The following is a 19,194-nucleotide window of genomic DNA, read 5'->3' as shown; positions in this document are numbered from 1 at the left end:
GGTGTGAGTTCTGCTGGCAAAACTATCCTGTTTCTGATAGGGTGATGTGACCTGGAAAAAGCGAAGTTTACATCTAAGGAAACCACCTATTATAGATTCAGTATCTCCTCCTCATCTTCAAAATCACTGTTTTAATTGTGAGGCCACTTAATACTTTTTGTGAAAGATCATTTGAAGTCTCTCTCTCCTGCAAGTGGAAGGAATTTGTTTTGCTAATTACAACACTGCTGAGAAGATGTAGATGATGCTGAAGTAACCAAGAGTAGGTGCAAAGATATCAATGACCCTATGACATCAACTCAGAACATGGAATAGACCATGACTCCAGAGACAAAGGACTGGGTCTCGAATTCTGATTGTGTCCTTTACTACCTGGGTAACCTTGGGGAAATTGCTTAATATCTCTCTGGCCTCAGTTTTCTTATTTCAAGTGGCCTAATGATGGGGGATGAGGGATTGGGGATGGATTAGATTATTTCCAACATCCCGTCTACCACTAAACCTATGATTCTATAGAAAGAGTAATTAAAAGGAGAATTATGCAGGTTGAGGACAAAAACCATGACATTTGGCTTCTGGGCAGCCAGACTAGTAGGTTTGGGTTAAAGTCTAGAGCCTCCACAACCAAAAGAATAGAGAGCAAAGCCATTAGTCATCGTTCAGACTAAAAATCTACACAAGGACAGTAGGGGCAGGGAAGGGATTAGTAGTGGATAGGACATAGTACCATAGTGATGTATTTGGATCTGTACCAATAATCTTGCCCTCTAGTGAAAGAGAGAGAAGGAAATGATGCTCTACTGAGGGAGGGTGACCCTGCCTTAGAGTTGTAAAGCCCTTGCTGGGGAGGCTTCCACCTGAAGTGGAGGAAGCACTGAAGCACTCATCTGGAAGTGTAATGATCATTTCTTTCACATTAATAACCAATAGTTAATATTGGGAGATTCAGAAGTTTTTCCCTTTTATCCTCTACTAGGTCAAATGAGTCCCTGGAGAATAGGGCTGATAATGAGATTGGATTTTAACATTCTCCTATTTCTTGTTCAGACCACAACCCAACTAGGGAATATTAGTTCTGATTAAAGAGTAAAAATAATTTAATCTGGGAGAATTCTGGCTCATTGTGTCCTACTCAGGTTTGGGTGTGTGGAGGGGAGTGGGTTACATTCTTTGTCTGGAGTGTCCAGGATGAGGATGGTCTCAGTGACATAACCACAGTTCTATCCCCTAATCACTCATTAGAATAGCACCACCACTCCTTATAATATTCATTCATTAATTATTAACCAATCAGAGTTGAATGACATTTGTTGGGAATACCCACTCTTCCATAGGCATGTAATCAAAATAGGTCAGCATCTTTGGTTCATAAGAGATGACTAAATGACCAAACTTTTATTATTTAACTGCCATAATAAATAAAATGATTGATTATCCAGAAATTATGTATTTCAAACTTTTTATACACAATATCCGGTAGTTTCTTAGTTTAACTAAATATTGTTGCTAACCAGGGATAAGCATTGTCATTCTCAGGCTACTGAAGGACAGGTTCTACTCTTGACACCCTGAGATGAAGCTCCTTTATCTCTCCTCTGGTGAAGAATAACTTTAAATATGAATTGCTTAGCCCTGTTAATCAGTCAATAAGGTTTAAGTGCTAAACAGTGGAGCTAAAAAGAAAGACAAAAGATAGCCCTTTCCCTATAGAACAATTTCCTTACAGATCATTGCTGCTAAGAAAGTGGTGATCAATATCTATATCATCTATATCTGTTTATACCTTTACTATAATCTTTACCTGTACTTCTATTTATATTATTATATCATTTATAGCATACCTATATGAACTATATTTATATAAACTAAACCTAGATTATCTATATTGAACTCTATATAATCTATACTTATATTATCTATATCATCTACATACTGATACCATCTCTATATAATTCATATATATACCTATATATATGCATATATGTCTATATCTATATCTATATCTATGTCTATGTCTATGTCTATCTCTATCATGTCTATGTCTATGTTTATGTCTACCTCTATCTTTCTCTGTCTCTATCTCTATCATCTCATGTCTGTCTATCTTTATGTCTATCTCTATCTATCTCTACCTCTACCTCTACCTCTATCTCTATATCTCTATCTCTATCTTTATGTCTATGCCTATGTCTATGTCTATGTCTATGTCTATCTCTCTATCTCTATCTCTCTCTCACTATCTCTATGTCTATGTCTATGTCTATCTCTATATCTATATCCTCTGTATCTATATTTCTACATCTATATCTATACAAATACCTATTTGTTATTTTTGTTTGATTGTGTCCAATTCTTTGTGACTCCATTAGCGATTTTTCTTGGTAAAGATACTGAAATAGCTTTTCATTTACTTCTTCGGCTCATTTTACACATGAGGAAACTGAGGCAAACAGGGTTAAGTGACTTGTTCAAGGTCACACAGGTAGTAAGTGTCTGAGGGTGGATCTGAACTCTCAAGGATGAATCTTCTTGACTCCAGGCCTGGCATTTTATCCAACATACCACTTAGCTACCTACCAATACTGAAAGCTCTATCTATATTAAAACCTATATCATCTATATTCATATTCACACCTACACCTATATGTATATCATCTGTATCTATTTCTGTTCCATATTTCTCTGTCTTTAGGACCTTTCCTTCATTCTTTGACTTTCCAGGATATCAGCCTAGTACTAGTAGGGCTATCTCTTATTTAGTTGGGAACAGTCTCTCTCTTTTTAGCCATTCTATTGTGTCTTTTTTCCCCAGAAAAGAGCTGGTGCCAGTTGTCTCCTCCTGCCAGTCTTCCCCCTCCCATGGATAGGCAACAGTGCTGGTGGCAGTTTCCTTCAGATGTGCTCCCTGTCAGATGCTGTATGTCCATTGGGATGGTCTCTGTGTGCTTTGTACTGGTGTCTTTCCTGGAAATGCCTGGACAGGATGCCTTAGAGTGGGTGTTTGAAGTCTTTCCTCAGATGTAGCTTTCATCTCCTTTTTGCTCCTAGTCTTCAACTGCTCATGTTTAGAGCCCACCTCTGTTTTTCTCTGTTCTAATGATTATTTAGCTTTCTTGGCAAGGAGCTCTCATACAATGTGACTCCCTGAATTGTGTATTCTGTTTCTTTTTTTCCCTTTTCTTACATATGCATGAAGCAGCAGGGTACAGTCGTTTGAGACCCAGCCTTGGGGTCTAAAAGACCTGGATTAAATTCCTACTTCAAACATACATTGGTTGTGTGACCTTGAGCAAATCTCTTACCTTCTTAGTGGCCCAGGAAATTTCGATTCTCATTTGATCTCTAATACAACCCCACTTGGTAGGTCATGATATCAATAGCCAGTGTGATTTCATGGTTGTATGAATTCCTTCCAATGATCTGTTCACAACCTGCTTACAGCTTAATGGAGGAGTCCCAAGGAGACTCGGGGGAAAGTGATTTGTCTGTGGTCACACAACTAGTTAAGCATTAGAAGTAAGATTCGAAGTCAGGTCTCTCCTGATGCTATGTCAAGAGTTCTTTCCACTATACTGGTAAAGTATTTATTAGCCATGTGACCCTAGGCAAGTCACTTAACTTCTATGTTTTCAGTTTCTTTTCTTTTTTGTAAAATGGGGGTAATAATAGAGCCTATATTTGTATATACTTTGGCAATCGTAAAGCACTATATAAATACTAGCTATTATGTAGTAGAAATAACAGCAGAAGTAGCAGTAGTGGTGGTAGTAGTAGTAGTAGTAGAAGTAGTAGTAATAGTAAAAGGAGGAGGAAGAGGGGTAGAAGCAGTTATAGTAGTAGAAGTATATTAGTAGTGGTAGTAGTAGCAGTATTAGTAGTAGTAGTAGTAGTAGTGGTAGTAATAATAGTAGAAATGATAGAAGTAGTAGCAATGGTAGTAGTAGTAGTAGTAGTAGTAGTAGTAGTAGTAGTAGTAGTAGTAGTAGTGTAGCCTGCATAGATATCTATAATATTAAGGGAGTTTGAAAATGGAATGGAGCCAGAGGACCAGGATACAAAAATTGCTTCTGTCTTTCACTTATTACCTATGTGACCTTGAGAAAATCACTTATGTTTCCTGAGATTTAGCTTCCTCATCTATAAAATGTGTAGATTATGGAAATGTTCTGCATGATTGCACATATATGACCTATATCAGATTGCTCACTGACTTAGGGAGGAGGTAGTAAGAAAAGCAGGGACAGGATTTGGAACTCAAAACTTAAAAAAAGTTTGAATGTTAAAAATTGTTTTTATATGTAATGGGGAAGAAGGAGACATTATAAAAATGAGCAGGTTAGAATCAACAATGTTGAAGGTTCCTTCTGGCTCCATGATTCTATCATAAGTACAAAATAGAGTATGATGAGTGAGCAAGAGAAAATCTAAATAAACTACTATTATGGTCTGAGGGAGGAACACAGCCACTCTTCCTTAGGTAGGAGGAGGAATCAAGGAAATGCTTCATGATGAAGTGAAATTGAAACCAGACCTTGAAAAGAAGGTTAGCATGTTGATAAGAAGAGAAACATATTTGTTTGTGTGTGTGTGTGTGTGTGTGTGTGTGTGTGTGTGTGTGTGTGTGTGTGTGTGAAGGATGGAGGGAGAGGCATTCCAGGTACAGAAGATGGGATATCATCTTACATAAATGAGTAGATTGTATATTCCATGAGGAGCACTTTCATTTTTTAATTACCTTTGCATTTCCCTGAGTCATTAATGCAGGATTTGGGTAGAAAAGGAGCTTAACAATGACTGGAAATGAATGAATGAAATAATAACAAAAGATCAGCAGACTTTGCGGTGTTTATCACTTTCATTATACATTTGTCTCTTCACAATTCCCACCTATTGTTTCAGCACTGCTCCCTGAGGTCAAACTGAACAAATCTAGTCACTTCACATGATATTTATCTCTCACATTTTCTGTTCTAAGGGCTCTCCCTTAGAACCCTGACATTCTAGGTTCTAAAGGCGCTCTCAACTCTAATATTCTATGTTCAAAGGAATGTCCATCTCTTTCATTCTGGGTTCTGAAGCCCCTACTCCCCCACCCGGCTCTGGTATTGTGTTCTAAGGGCCCTCCCAGCTCTGACTCCTGTGCTCTAAAGCCCCCCCCCCCCAGTCTGATATTCTGGGTTCTTAGAACCTTTCCAGTTCTGATATTTTGCACCCTAGGGCCCCACCTAGTACTGAAATCATGTGTTCAAAAGACCCTTCCAGTTCTGATTTTCTGTATCCTAGGGCTCCTGTCAGCTCTGATAACTTGTGTTATATCCAATTTGCATTCTTATTCAACCCTTTCCTCCTCCATCTTTCCATGACCATTAATTTTCATGGAAAGTGAGTCTCTTGTTTCTAAATCATTTTTTCCCACTATCTTCTAAGTATATGCTTAAGATCGACTGGATGCCTAGGAAGCCCTGGGCCCTCTTTGATTGCTTCAGAAAAGCCTTTCTCTAAATAGTTTGGAGGTCCCGCCAGGTCAGGAGCCAGCAGACCTAAAAAGAAAAGGGCTCAGCTGGATTCAAATGCCAAGACTCAGCAATGCCCATTGAGTGACAACATTTCCAAATGAAATTTCTCTCCCCCCAGGGGGCTGGAAATCATAGGAAATACATGGAGAATTCTAAACTGTAAATAGCTACAAATGTCTGTCTGAAAGTGAAAGGAGGCAGACCCCAGGGGGGCACAGCAATCCACCTCACGGTTTTCACCCAGAGCCTTATTGAAAGCTTGTAATACAGCAGTCCATAGCAGCCTGCAGTGAGAGGGGTTTTGGAAATCACCCCACCAGTGATTTCTCAGAGTGATTATCGAGAGACTTAAGCTATGTCCCAGCTGAGGAATTCATGATTCATTGGAGAATACAGAATTGAGAATAGATGGAGAATGAGCTCGCAGAATTTAAATGTAGTCTGCCAGAGGTAGAAGGAATTTTAGAGACAGTCTGGTCATTTATATAAATGAACCTGAAGCTCAGAGATGAAGAGCGATATGTCCAAAGCCATATAGCGATAGTTCTTGAACCCATGCATTTTTCGGGTAAATGCATATTTTTACTCTAATAAAGATTTTAATAAGACAGGATACTATACAAATTGGCAGCTTAGAAATTGAATACTGTGGTTTGTTACAATGATGCAGGTCATTTTCTTTGACAATGAACTCAATTTTTTGCCATAATAGATGCTTCTTGGAGAAAATTCATCTTGAAGAATGACTTTGACTTGGTTGGGAATATCTCCGTTAAAGATATTGTTATGGAGCAACTAGAAGGCACAGTGGATAGACCCATGGCCCTGAAGTCAGGAGGACCTGAGTCTCCATCTGGCCTTAGACTCTTACTAGCGGTGTGACCCTAAGGAGGTCACTTAACTCTGCCTTAAAAAAAATAAGGAAAGACATTGTTAGTGATAGACGGTAGAGTTAGAATGGAACTTGGATTACATATTTTCTGGTGTGGAAATTTGTATAACCTTTTTCATTTCTATGATGGTTCAATTTCATGAACACTATTATATTAAAAGCATTTAGGAATTGTGTTAGTTAGAAAACAAACTAGCCTTACTATTTTACCTGGGATAAATAATAGAACAAAATGTCTAATAAGGACAGGTATGTCACAAATAAAAGGATATATTTAGAAATTTGAATAATCCTCAAAGCTCATTTATGCAAAAGATTCCATCTCCTCCCCAGGCAAATACTTAAATAGAAATTAAAAGTAGAAAATAGGTTTCATTTCCTGTCTCTCCCTACCCAAAGAAAACTATTCAAATTAGCAAGGAATCGAAAGAGAATGAAGAAATATTTACCTGAAAAGAGGTAAGATGCATATCTCTGGACTCCCCATTCATATTATTGAAATATCCCAGAATCTCAGAGTTGGGTTATTAAATCCAGTCCATACCTGACCCAGAATCCCCTCTATTACTTTTCTGACAAGTAGTCATCTTTGTTTGAAGACATCCAGTGATGGGAAACTCACTACCTATCATGCAAGCCCATTCTCACTTTAGATAGCTTGAATTGTTAGGAAGTTTTTCCTTAAATTGAATTTAAATTTTTCTTGATTTCAACCCACCTTCTCCAACTTCTGCCTCTGGGATTAAGAGGAACAAAATGAACATCTCTTCTATGGGATGGCTTTTCTTTTTTTATTATTATTATTTTTTATTTATCTGAGGCAATGGGGCTAAGTGACTTTCCCAAGGGTACACAGCTACACATTTATTAAGTATCTGAGGCCAAATTTGAACTCAGGTCCTCCTGACTCCCGGGCCAATGCTCTATCCACTGCACCACCCCAGAATGGCTTTTCAAATATAGGAAGTTAGCTACAATGTCCCCTTAAATATCCTGCTTATCCTCTTTGGCACATATTCTATCTTGTAACTATCCCTCCCAAAATGTGACACTCTTAGATTCCTATGCAATATTCCAGTTGTGATCTGAGCAGGGGATTAACATTTCTGTCCTTCTGGACACTTTGCTTTCTTAATGTAATAGCAGCTTCCCTGCCCCCCCCCCCCCACTCAGTGCACCATATGGTACTGTTGACTCATAATGAGCTTGCAGTCCATTTCACCCATTTTCAGGTGAACCACCTTCTAGTTACACTTCTGCCATATTGTAGTTTTCAGGTTGATATTTTGGTACACAAGTGTAAAATAGCACATTATTTCTATTAAAGCTTGTTTTTGAAAATGTATTTGTTCTTATTATTTTTATAGTCATCATTTTCAGACTTCCCTCCTCATTTCTCCACCAGTAAATCTTCCCTTGCAACAAAAAAAAAAGAATAGTCAAGCAAAAGTCAGCTCTCCCACTGAGCACTCGAGGTCACATTCCATACCCATAAGTCCTCCATTCTATCACATCACAACAGATCTTGTCCATCCTTTGTTCATCAAACTTCTTTTGATTCCTGACTCAAGCATATGGATTTGTTTGGTCCTCATCACCATGAATAACCATGCCTAGCAGTAAACCCATGAAGCCTCCCACCACCCACACTTCCCTCTGTATACCACTGAGGTGTACATTATGGGCCTGAGTAAACTTAGAATCTGAGGCAATACAGCAGTATAATGAGGTCTATAGTTTGAACATTGCAGAGTGTTGGAGTTGGAATTAGGAAATTTTGTTGTTGTTCAATTGCGTCAAACTCTTTGTGACCCCCCTTTGGGATTTTCTTGGCAAAGATACTACAGTGGTTTGCCATTTCCTATTCCAGCTTATATATAGATGAGGAACTGAGGCAAATACAGTAAGTGACTTGCCCAGGGTCACCCGGTAATAGGGATCTGAGGCAAGATTTGAACTCTAATATCATCTATATCAGTACCAATACCTATTTGTTTTTGTTGTTGTTTGGTTGTGCCCAATTCTTTGTGACTCCATTTGGGATTTTCTTGGCAGAGATACTGGAGTAATTTGCCATTTACTTCTTCAGTTCATTTTATAGATTGGAAAACTGAGGCAAACAGAGTTAAGTGACCTGTTCAAGGTCACACAGCTAATAAGTGTCTGAGGCTGGATCTAAACTCACAAGGATGAATCTTCCTGACTCCAGTCCTGGCAATTTATACAATAGACCACTTAGCTGCCTGCCAATAACTATAGCTCTATCTATATTAAAACATATCTCAAAGATATATCTATATCTTTATTTGCAATGGGATTTGGAATCTAGCCTCAAATACTTGAAATGTACCAGCTGAGTGACCTTGAGCAAAAAACTTAACCCTGATTGCCTCGTATCCAGGACCATTCCAGTCGTCCTGATTCATTTCTGAACACGGGCTCCAGATAGACCTGGAGGAGAAAGTGAGGCTGGTGGCACTCCCTTCACTCAAATCAAATTCATGTACTTGTCATGGCATCATGGAGTCATGGTCTTCTTTCAGGAAGAAAGATAAATATAATAGTGAATAGTAGTAATAGTAGTAGTAGTAGTAGTAGTAGTAGTAGTAGTAGTAGTAGTAGTAACAATGACCAATATGAACAGCATATGAAAAAGCAGAGATATCACCTTGCTGACACAAAGGACTATATATTCAAAGCTATGGTTTTCCAGTTGTAATGTATAGGATGTGACTTGAATTATAAGGAAAGCTGATTATCACAGAATCAATGTTTTCTAATTGTAGTGATGGAGAAGAGTTTTGAGAGTCCTTTGGACAAGAAGGAGGTCAAACAAGTCAATATTTAAAGAAATTAATTCAGAATATTCACTGGAAGATCAAATGCTGAAGTTGAAGCTTGGTCACTTTGACCACTTCTTAAGAAGATGGGACTAATTGGAAAAGACCCAGACGCTAGGAAAGATAGAAGGCAAAAGGAAAACAAGAATAGCAGAAAATGAGACTGGATAGATGAATTTGGACAGATTTTAAGAGAAGGTGATTATTCGAGGACCTGGTACATTAGAGTCCATGAGGTCATGAAGAGTCAGACATGACTAAATGACTGAACAACTAACAAGTAGTAATGGTGTACTAGTAGTAATGTTGGTAGCCGTAGTTGTATTTGCTTACAAGAGTTATAGAACGGATGAACATCAGTTGAAGAAGACAAGCGGTAGATAAAGGTTTCTTGCCGAAGGCAGGGTCTGAGTTGAATCTTGAAGGGAATCAGAGAAACCAAGAAAGAGAAAAAATGGGCCAGTTTACACAAAGGCAAGAAGGTGAGAGATTGAGGCTCATGTTGAAGGAGCTGCTAGGAATGATATACTCGGGTTGTAGAGTATGTGGATGTGAGTCAAGGGAAGGTGTTAGATTATAAAGAGCTTTAACGATTAATGAGTAGCTCATATTAAATCCTGGGGAGGACCGCTGAGGTTCATGGAGTAGTAAGGATTTATTGATTCATCTCTGTGTAATCCCATAGCTTTGCTCACTCCTTTTTACTTACCTGGTGCATAGTGGGGACAGCTAGGTGGTACAATGAATAGAGCACTGGTCTTGGAGTCAGGAGGACAGGAGCTTGAAACCAGCCTCAGACAATTGCTACCCACTAGCTAGCTGTGTGACTTTGGGCAAGTCTCTTAACCCTGACTGCCTCGCATTCAGGACCATCTCCAGGAGTCCTGATTCATAAGGCATATGATCACTAGACCCAGATGGCTCAAGAAGAGAAAGGAGGTTGGTGACTTAGCTCAGATCCCCCCCTCCCTCAAAGGCAATTCATAAGCTTGTTATGGCATCACCTCACTGATGTTGTGGTCTTCTTTAAGAGTGAAGGGCAAAACATCATCATCATCATCATTCTCTCCTCTCCTGCCTAAAGCCCAGGCCAGGAAGAAGCAATATAATATGGTAGAAAGAACTTTGGCCATTAATAGTCAAAAACCTTGCAACTTATCAGTTCTGTGGCTTAGTTCAAATGATTTTACAACTATTGATTCTAGTTTTCATTTGTGAAATGAAGTGGGGGAGGGAAGGGATAACAGTATCTAAGAATTTGGAGAAGACAGAAGCCATATTGATCTGAGGAGGATGAGAAGACTTCCTGGAGGAAGGGGCTTTTGAAAGTTGGGTAGAATATAGATAGACAGAAGAGAAGAAGACAGAAGACAAAGAGAAAGAAATTCTAAGCAAGGTGAGAGACAAGGTAACTAGAGATTGCTGATATACAAAAGTAAATAAATTTTTACTTAGCTGTGTGGCCTTGGGCAAGCCACTTAACCCCATTGCCTTGCAAAAAAAACACGTAAAAAAAGTAAACAAGCAAACAAACAAAAAATCAACTCAGTAAAAACATCCAAAGGGGAGAGGGACCTGGTTGGAAAGAGCCAGAGACCTATTGGTCAGTGGTGAGTTAAGGAGATTAGGTTGGACAGAATGGATTGTGGAGGGCCTTGAAAGTCTCCATCTAGAAAAGTAAAGGAAACACAAAGACGATACTTTGAAAACAAGTCCATAGATCTTGGGGATGAAAGAGCCCTTAGCAAATATATGACATGCCCCTGTCATCTTGCAGAAGAGGAAGCTGAGGCTCAGAAAAAAGAAAGTGTTTGGGGCAGCTATGTGGCACAATGAATAGAGTGCTGGCCTTGGAGTCAGGAGGACCTGAGTTCAAATCCAGCCTCAGACACTTAATAATTTCCTAGCTGTGTGACCTTGGGAAAGTCACTTAACTCCCATTGCCTTGTGACCTCCCCCCCCCAAAAAAAACAAACAAAAAGAAAAAGGAAATGATTTTTCCAAGTACACTACAGAGCCAGGATTTGAATCCATGCCTTTGAGAACCGTGTGTGTGTGTGTGTGTGTGTGTGTGTGTGTGTGTGTGTCTGTGACAGAGAGAGAGAGAGAGAGAGAGAGAGAGAGAGAGAGAGAGAGAGAGAGAGAGAGAGGAAAAGATCAAAGGAGATGATCTACTTCCAGCCTTGTTCTTCATCTTGGACATGCCTTCTACCAAAGACCCTCTCTCGTGATTGATAAGTCCCTACCCAACCTACCTGCCATTTTTCAGGAAGAACTCTTGAGTTTCTTCACCTCCTTGATAGCACTTCAGTTCCCTCCTCTTGTCCCCCACCCCTGGCATATCTTCACCAATTAGAATGCAGGCTTCTTTAGGATAGCAACTGTCTTTTTTTTTTTTGCCTATATTTATATTCCCAGAGCTTAGCACACACATTAAGTAGGTACCTAATAAATGTTTGTTCCCTTATTCATAAGGGTCATTTGAAAGAGCTGGGGATGTTTACCTCTGAGAAGAGATTTATTTGGGGGGGGGAAGGAAGATCATGATAACAGTTTTAAGTATTGGGTAGGTTTCTAATGGAAAAGAGAATTAGATTTTTCCTTCTATACCCCCAGAGAGTAAAACCAGGAGAGACTTTTAGGTTTGGTTTAAGGAAAGATTTTATAACAATCAGGGAAAGCCAGGGTAGAAGGGATTCTCCATTATTGAAGGTCTTTAAGCAAAGACTGGATGACTTCTTGGGGATATTGTAGAGAGTTCACTCATTCAGGGTCAGTTTGAACTAGCTGGTCTCTGAAGTTCCTTCCATTCCAATTAATTGGTAATTAATAAACATTTATTAAGTTCCTACTGTTTGACAGGCACTGTCCAAGCATTGGGGTAAATGGCAGAAGGCAACACCTGTCCTCAAGAAAGTTGCAATCCACTGAGTCAGTCAGCAAGGATTTATTAGGTGGTAGCTCCCATTCTAATGGAAGAGATGACATATAAAATAACTGTATTTAGATGATTTATACAAAGTGAAGTAAAGGAGATTCTAGAGAGTAGTCATTAGGAATGGCAAAGGAGAGAAGGAGGAAGCCAGAAAGACCTTTTGCAGAAGGCAGGATTTAAGCTGAGCCTAGAAGGAAACTAGACAAGGTAAAAATGAAGAGGAAGAGGAAGAGCAATTCAGGAATAGGGGATAACAAAGACTTGGAGGTGAAGAGTCCCTGATCCACCCCACCATTTTGCATAAGGACATTACCTGATGCACATAGACACACATACAAACACATGAATATACATATATGTATTATATATATGAGATATTTAATAAAAACTGTTCTTAATAAAGTATGTTCTTTTTTTTTTTTTAGGTTTTTGCAAGGCAAACAGGGTTAAGTGGCTTGCCCAAGGCCACACAGCTAGATCATTATTAAGTGTCTGAGACCAGATTTGAACCCAGGTACTCCTGACTCCAGGGCCAGTACTTTATCCACTGTGCCACCTAGCCGCCCCTAAAGTATGTTCTTAATAAAAACCAGTATAGTTGAGTCATAGAGAACTCATGAAGGGAAGTCAAGTGAAAGGGAGATGACAAAAAAAGTAGGAAGGGTGCAGATTATGAATAGCTTTAAATGCCAAACAGGTCCCTATATTTTTTATCCTGGAGATCATAGGAGTGGAGTTTATCGGGCAGGGGGATGGGGGGGTGAAGTGAAGCAATACCTGGTCAGACTTGCAGTTTTGAAAAATCACTTTGGCAGCTGAGGGGTGGATAGATGAGAGCAGAGAGACTTGTGGTTGGGAGATCAACTAGAGAACTGCTATAATAGTCTAGGAAAAGAGAGATGAGGCCCTGAACCAGAGTGAGATTCTGAGCACTTAATAAATGTTTGCTGGATTTAATTGAGTCCTGCAACTGAGTCATTTTGGGGGGAATAAAAATTCAGAATTATTGCAGCCATCCAATAGAACCCAAGCCAAGAAAATTACTTCCCTGGCCACATACCCCAGGGCCTGAGCGCCCATTGGATGAGGTCCAATGTCCCTGTTGATGAACACCCACTCCTTCCACTTCAATATCCCCTCTTAGCTTTACTTTCCACTTAGCCAGCCTACTCTTTCCCACAAATAATACCTGAGGTCTGTGGGCAGCTGTGATTTTTCTACTTCAAGTGAAGGCGGCTTTCAGTTACCGGGTTCTCTTTAGTCACTGATTCCAATCTGGCACAGCAACTTCAACCAAAATGTGCTTTGAGAAAAGAAAACAGGCCAGGCGTTGCCAGAACCCACTGGGAGGGGAGCAGAGCACCTGGCAATCTGAATGGGGGAGGTGAGGTATGGAAGGAGCCCTTGACAGAGAATGAAAAGCAAGCAGAGAGGTGAAAAATGACTTGGACCACTCAATTGCCAAGCTCTTTTCCCCATCTCTTGTTGGAGTGCTATCCTGATGTCTCCTCTCTCCCCAACCCTCCTCACCTAAAAGACTATAGAATTTAGGAGAGCCTTTAGCAGAACAGCAGAGGAAGACTTGAGGATCTATGGATCAGTAGCTTCTGAGCCCCCATTGTGATAGACTCATTGGATGATAGCACAGGGAGAGTATCCTCAGACTGTAAGGAGAGACCCATAGCCTTTAATAATAGCACTTAAATCTCTGCAGGTTTGATTGTCTAACTACAGCATAAGGTTAGAGAAATGAAATGAGTGCCAGATTTGAAGAAAGAAGAGTTGGGTTAAAACCCTGCCCTTCCCCCCCCCACTATCTAGGTGACCTTAGGCAAATCTTTGAGTGTCTGCAAGCCTTAGTTTCCACATCTGTAAAATACACAGATTGAAATAAATGTTCTATTGAGTCTCTTCTAGCTTTAATTTATGAACCTTAGTTGAGAGGTTGAAAGATAGGGACAAATCAGAAGACTCATTTGTCTCTGTGTTCCCATGTCCTTGACTAATCCACCTCAGTCAATGAAAACCACAGGCAACATGAAATCTCTTCCCCACACACACACACATACTCCATTCAGCTCTCTCTCTCCACCCTGTCTAAATGTAGACCCGTTTAATGGACCTGGCTATTAATTTTGATGATTGCAGAGTGAAGATAAAAATGAGAGACCCTGGTTTGCCTTCACTGATAATGTCTCTCTTTGCTTCAGTTTTATCTACTCTCTCCAAAAATAACAGCTAATTTCATTATGGACAGATCTTTTAAAATCCCCTAGGGACTCAGACCAATAACGGATTGTCAATAGCAAGAAAGACTGACTGCCCTTCTGAAACTATGAAGTCATGAATATTTCTTGGACCCGGCAATACCTGTAATATATATTCTCCCTGAGACTAATATAGTGTTTGATAAATCTTCATGCATAATACTTGTGTTCAACTTATATGAATATTTATGGAACCAAAGCAAGGGAGATAAGGAATAACTGGAAATATTGGCCAGAAATGTATTTTCAGGCCTCTTCAAGGGTTCACATCTTAAGGCACATCTAGAATTCACTCTAGGGTAGAGTTGATTCTTTGCAATAGTAAAACACCTCAATCTGCCACAAATTAGAGTTTAATGACCCTTAGTGGAAGCTCCTTCTACCCAGAATCAATGAATAAAACTTGGTTATGACATAGGATTCATAGAATGAGAATAGGACTCTCACTTATGTCCTCTGCTGTCAGTAGCCCCCAGGATAATGGGCTGTCGGCATGCTGGGATCTGAGAACAGTTTGATTTCTTTGTTCTCTTCCATTCTGCTACAGCTTAGGTCAGCACAAATGGTAACTCTAGTGTCCTATAGGTAAACATTGCTCCTGCCTCGTCCAAGAGGAATCTATATGCACCAATAGACTTAGAAAATGGGGAGAAATAAAAAGTTGGTTTCATTGGACCCATACTAAGAATCATTACAAAAGCATTGCCGTATAGTAGATGATAGAAGGAAGTCATGTATCAAATTCCAGCCGTGACCCTGGATCATTATGGAATGATCTGTCCAATGGGAAGCAGAGAGAGAAACACTAAGGAGAAATATGAACATTATAGATAGAGATAGAGAGATAGATATAGATATAGATTAGATATAGATATAGATATAGATATAGATATAGATATAGATATAGATATAGATATAGATATAGATATAGATATAGATATAGATATAGATATAGATATAGATATAGATATAGATATGAGAGAGAGAGAATTTTAAGGATAATGACCACTTGTACAAGAGCCTAATTCCTGAAAATGATGATTGTCCTCCATTTTTCAAAGAAAACCATGACATCAGGGAACTGATGCCATGATAGGTAAGCAAATTGGATTTGAGTGCGGAGGTGCTGTGCTAAGTCACCAGCCTCATTTTCTCCTCTAGTGGCCAGATATGAGTCAGGATGACATTCATGTATATCTAATTCATACTCAAGAAAAGAACTTCCAGGAACCAGTAGTTTTATCAAATGTATGTCCTAAATGAGTATCTCACTACCATTATACTCCATAGTTGAGCCTACTCTTCTCATAGTGATGTGCAATTAGGGAAGAGTCTACTCCAGCCTTGGGGGTGACTGTTTAAAACTAGCTATTTATACATAACATCTTTTTTTTTAGTTTTTTGCAAGGCAAATGGGGTTAAGTGGCTTGGCAAGCCCACACAGCTAGGTAATTATTAAGTGTCTGAGACAGGATTTGAACCCAGGTACTCCTGACTCCAAGGCCAGTGCTTTATCCACTGTGCCACCTAGCCACCCCTATACATAACATCTTAGCAAATATATCCCCTATGCCTAAAATCTAATATATGTCTTCTGGCTGGCTTAAATGAGAAGAACACAGGTTGGGGTTCATAAGTGACTATAAAACATTTCAGCCCCTGAAGGTTAAACCTAGAACCATGAGAAGACTAGTAGTAGTAGTAGCAGCTGCCATCTGGGGATGCAGCTAGTCAAGGTGAGTAGCACTTGGGGGGTTGGCTAGGGAAGGGGAAGAGTGATTTAGCTATAATGCCACAAAGGTAATCATTCACACTTTGCTGTGATCTCTTGATGTTTTTTTCTGAGTATTCTCACCATCATATTCATCTTCTGGTTTAGATAAGATTCAAAAGAAAGTATTTTGTGAGGAGTCAGGAAGAGCTAAATATAAATTCTGCTTCTAGCCAATGCTTGCTGTGTGACCGACCCTGGGTAAGTCGTTTAACCTCAATGCTCTAGAAAACTTTCTAAGACTAGAAGTGACCAACCTGCATTGATTAAGAGTTTTCTCACCTGAGCATTTCGTACCATAATGGCCCAGACCCTTTACTTTGAAATGTACATATTGTCTCCCCAATTATAATGTAAGCACATTAACGGTACATTTTTGCAATGGATAGAATCAGGAACGTTTAAATCTTGCTTCAGATACTCATCAGTTCTGTCATCTTGGGCAAGTCATTTCACCTAGGTCTGTCTCAGTTTCCTTGATTGTAAAATGGGGATAATAACATCACCTCCTTCCTAAGGATTTGTGAAGATTAAAAAGAGATAAAAAAATAAATGTCAGTTTTTATTAGTAGTATTATCAGAACTACAACAATAAACTACTATTGCTACTACTCCTACTCCTACTCCTCCTACTCCTACTACTATTACTCCTACTACCACCACCACTACTACTACCCCACCACCACTACTACTACTACTACTACTACCACTACTGCTACTACTACTACTACTACTACCACTATTATTACCACTACTACCATCATCTTTCTATCTCCTGTACCTCATATTTTAATGATAATGAATTGATTAATTCTAACACATTGCAAATATATGCATGCATCTTTTGGAATGATCTGTCCAATGGGAAGCAGAGAGAGAAAACACTTACGCATCTTATGCTACTGCTTTTCTGTATTGTTTCTCATTTTTTTTAATTTCCTTAGTCCATTTTTTATTTCCTACTAGGTCCTTGCATATAATATAAAGGCTTACCATTTCAAATTTCTTCTTCCCACAACCTGAAGACAACACAGATTTAGGACTAAAAGAGACCTTCGAGGTTATCTGGTCCAGTTCCTTCATTTTGCACCTAACAAAGTAGAGGTTAAGTGACTTACCTAGGGTCATATAACTGGGAAGTGTCTGAGATAGCACTGGACATGATCAAGTCTTCCTAACTCTGGGTCCAGTGCCCTAAACATTATGAAGCACAACTCTTCTCCTCTATCAGTTAGTCACATAATAACAAGTCTTTACCAAACCTTTCAGCGTTTGTTCAGCCCAGGCCTCTACCCGCTCAATGTTAGATAAGATAAAGGAAGCAAGGATCCCTGGCCTCCAGATGCTAGTTAGGAGGTAGTTTTGCATGGTTTGACTTTAAAGCCCATCTTCTTAGAAACTATGTGACCTTGGGAAAGTTATTTTAAACTCACTAGCCTCAGTTTCCTTGTCTATAAAATGGAACATGTCCCTCCCTCAAGTCTCAAAGGAGATAATTTACACCTAAATTCATGCAGATATTATTATTGAGGAGAAAAGACATATACATGGAATATTAAGATTTTACATAATATATATATAATATACAATAATAGGAAGAAAGTAAAACATGAAAGCTTTCCTCTAATAAAACCTATATAATATAAAAAAAAAACAGAGATCCAAGAAATAAATACAGGAATAGAAAAGAAAGTAGAGAAAGACCTCCTGGTGCTTGATTTTCTTGGGGTCCTGATTTCCACAGACATATCAGTACTCCACACTGGACTCATGTGTCAAACCTCTCATGGTTTTCTACCTGCTGCTTCTCTTGTCACTGAACCCAAAGATGGACAGGACCTAAGTCTGCCCTTAACAGTCAGTAAAAATCCCACTTCCTTAGTGATCACTCTATTGTTTAGGGTTTTTTTTTTGTCCCTGGCTCTATCTTTCTTTGGCTAGGCAATTTGGTTAAGTGACTTGTCCAGGATCACAGATATCAAATATCTGAAGTCAGATTTGAACTCTCGCAAAATCAGTAAAAATAGAACCAGTATCAGCTCTCTTCTCTTTCCCACCCCCAACTCCTCAAAAATAATTGAAAAAACAATGAAGAAAAGGAGCAGAAAATAACTGACTCCAGGGTCAACATTCTAACCACTGTGCCACTTAGCAGCAGCACCACCCCCCCCCAGACTTCTTTTAGGGTCAGGGACTGTGATCCTAGCAGGACTTGAACTCGCAAAACAGACCCAGCTGAGGTTATCTCTGCCAGGACTCATCACGCAAGGCAGCCTGCCAAGCCTAGGGGCTAGGGCCTTCAGCCTCCTCTGACTGGGGTTTTCAGCCTCTCTTTATTTGACTAAAGTCATAGCTGGCATCCCATTCCAGGGCTGCTCTTATGTGACATGTGAGACATAAGCTGGGTGGCAGAGTGTACAATGTGTTTGACTTAGAGTCTGTAAGTCCTGTGTTCAAATTCTGATATAGTAGCTAGCCATGTGACCCTGAATAAGTCACTTTATTGCCTTTATTTTCAGGTTTTTCATCTATTAAATGGGGAAAATAATAGAATCTACTTACAGGATTGTTATGAGGATCAATGGATAGAATAAAGGATACAATAAAGCAGAGTGTTGGTATGTTCTATTACTACTACTACTACTACTACTACTACTACTACTACTACTACTACTACTGCTGCTGCTACTGCTACCACCCTCTCTATACTTTATTTCCTGACCTCCAGAGAGGGGCTGCCTGTCTGTCACTGATGAGATGCAGACTTGCTGAGACCTGAGATGAGGCCATGAGCAAACAGGAGGGGAATGGTCAGAGAAAAACTCCAGTGGAAGTGGGTAGAAGAGGAGGGGAAGGTCTCTGATGGTTGATCTATGTCACTTTGGCAGAAACTGCAATTTTTGGCTTCCCACTCCCTTGTCACCTCGCTTCTGGCTGCAATAAATTAATGCTAAAGGTGTCTGAGTCAGACAA

Source organism: Macrotis lagotis, chromosome X (genome assembly GCF_037893015.1).
Source record: "Macrotis lagotis isolate mMagLag1 chromosome X, bilby.v1.9.chrom.fasta, whole genome shotgun sequence".
NCBI lineage: Eukaryota > Metazoa > Chordata > Mammalia > Peramelemorphia > Peramelidae > Macrotis > Macrotis lagotis.
This window is presented reverse-complemented; position numbering follows the sequence as displayed.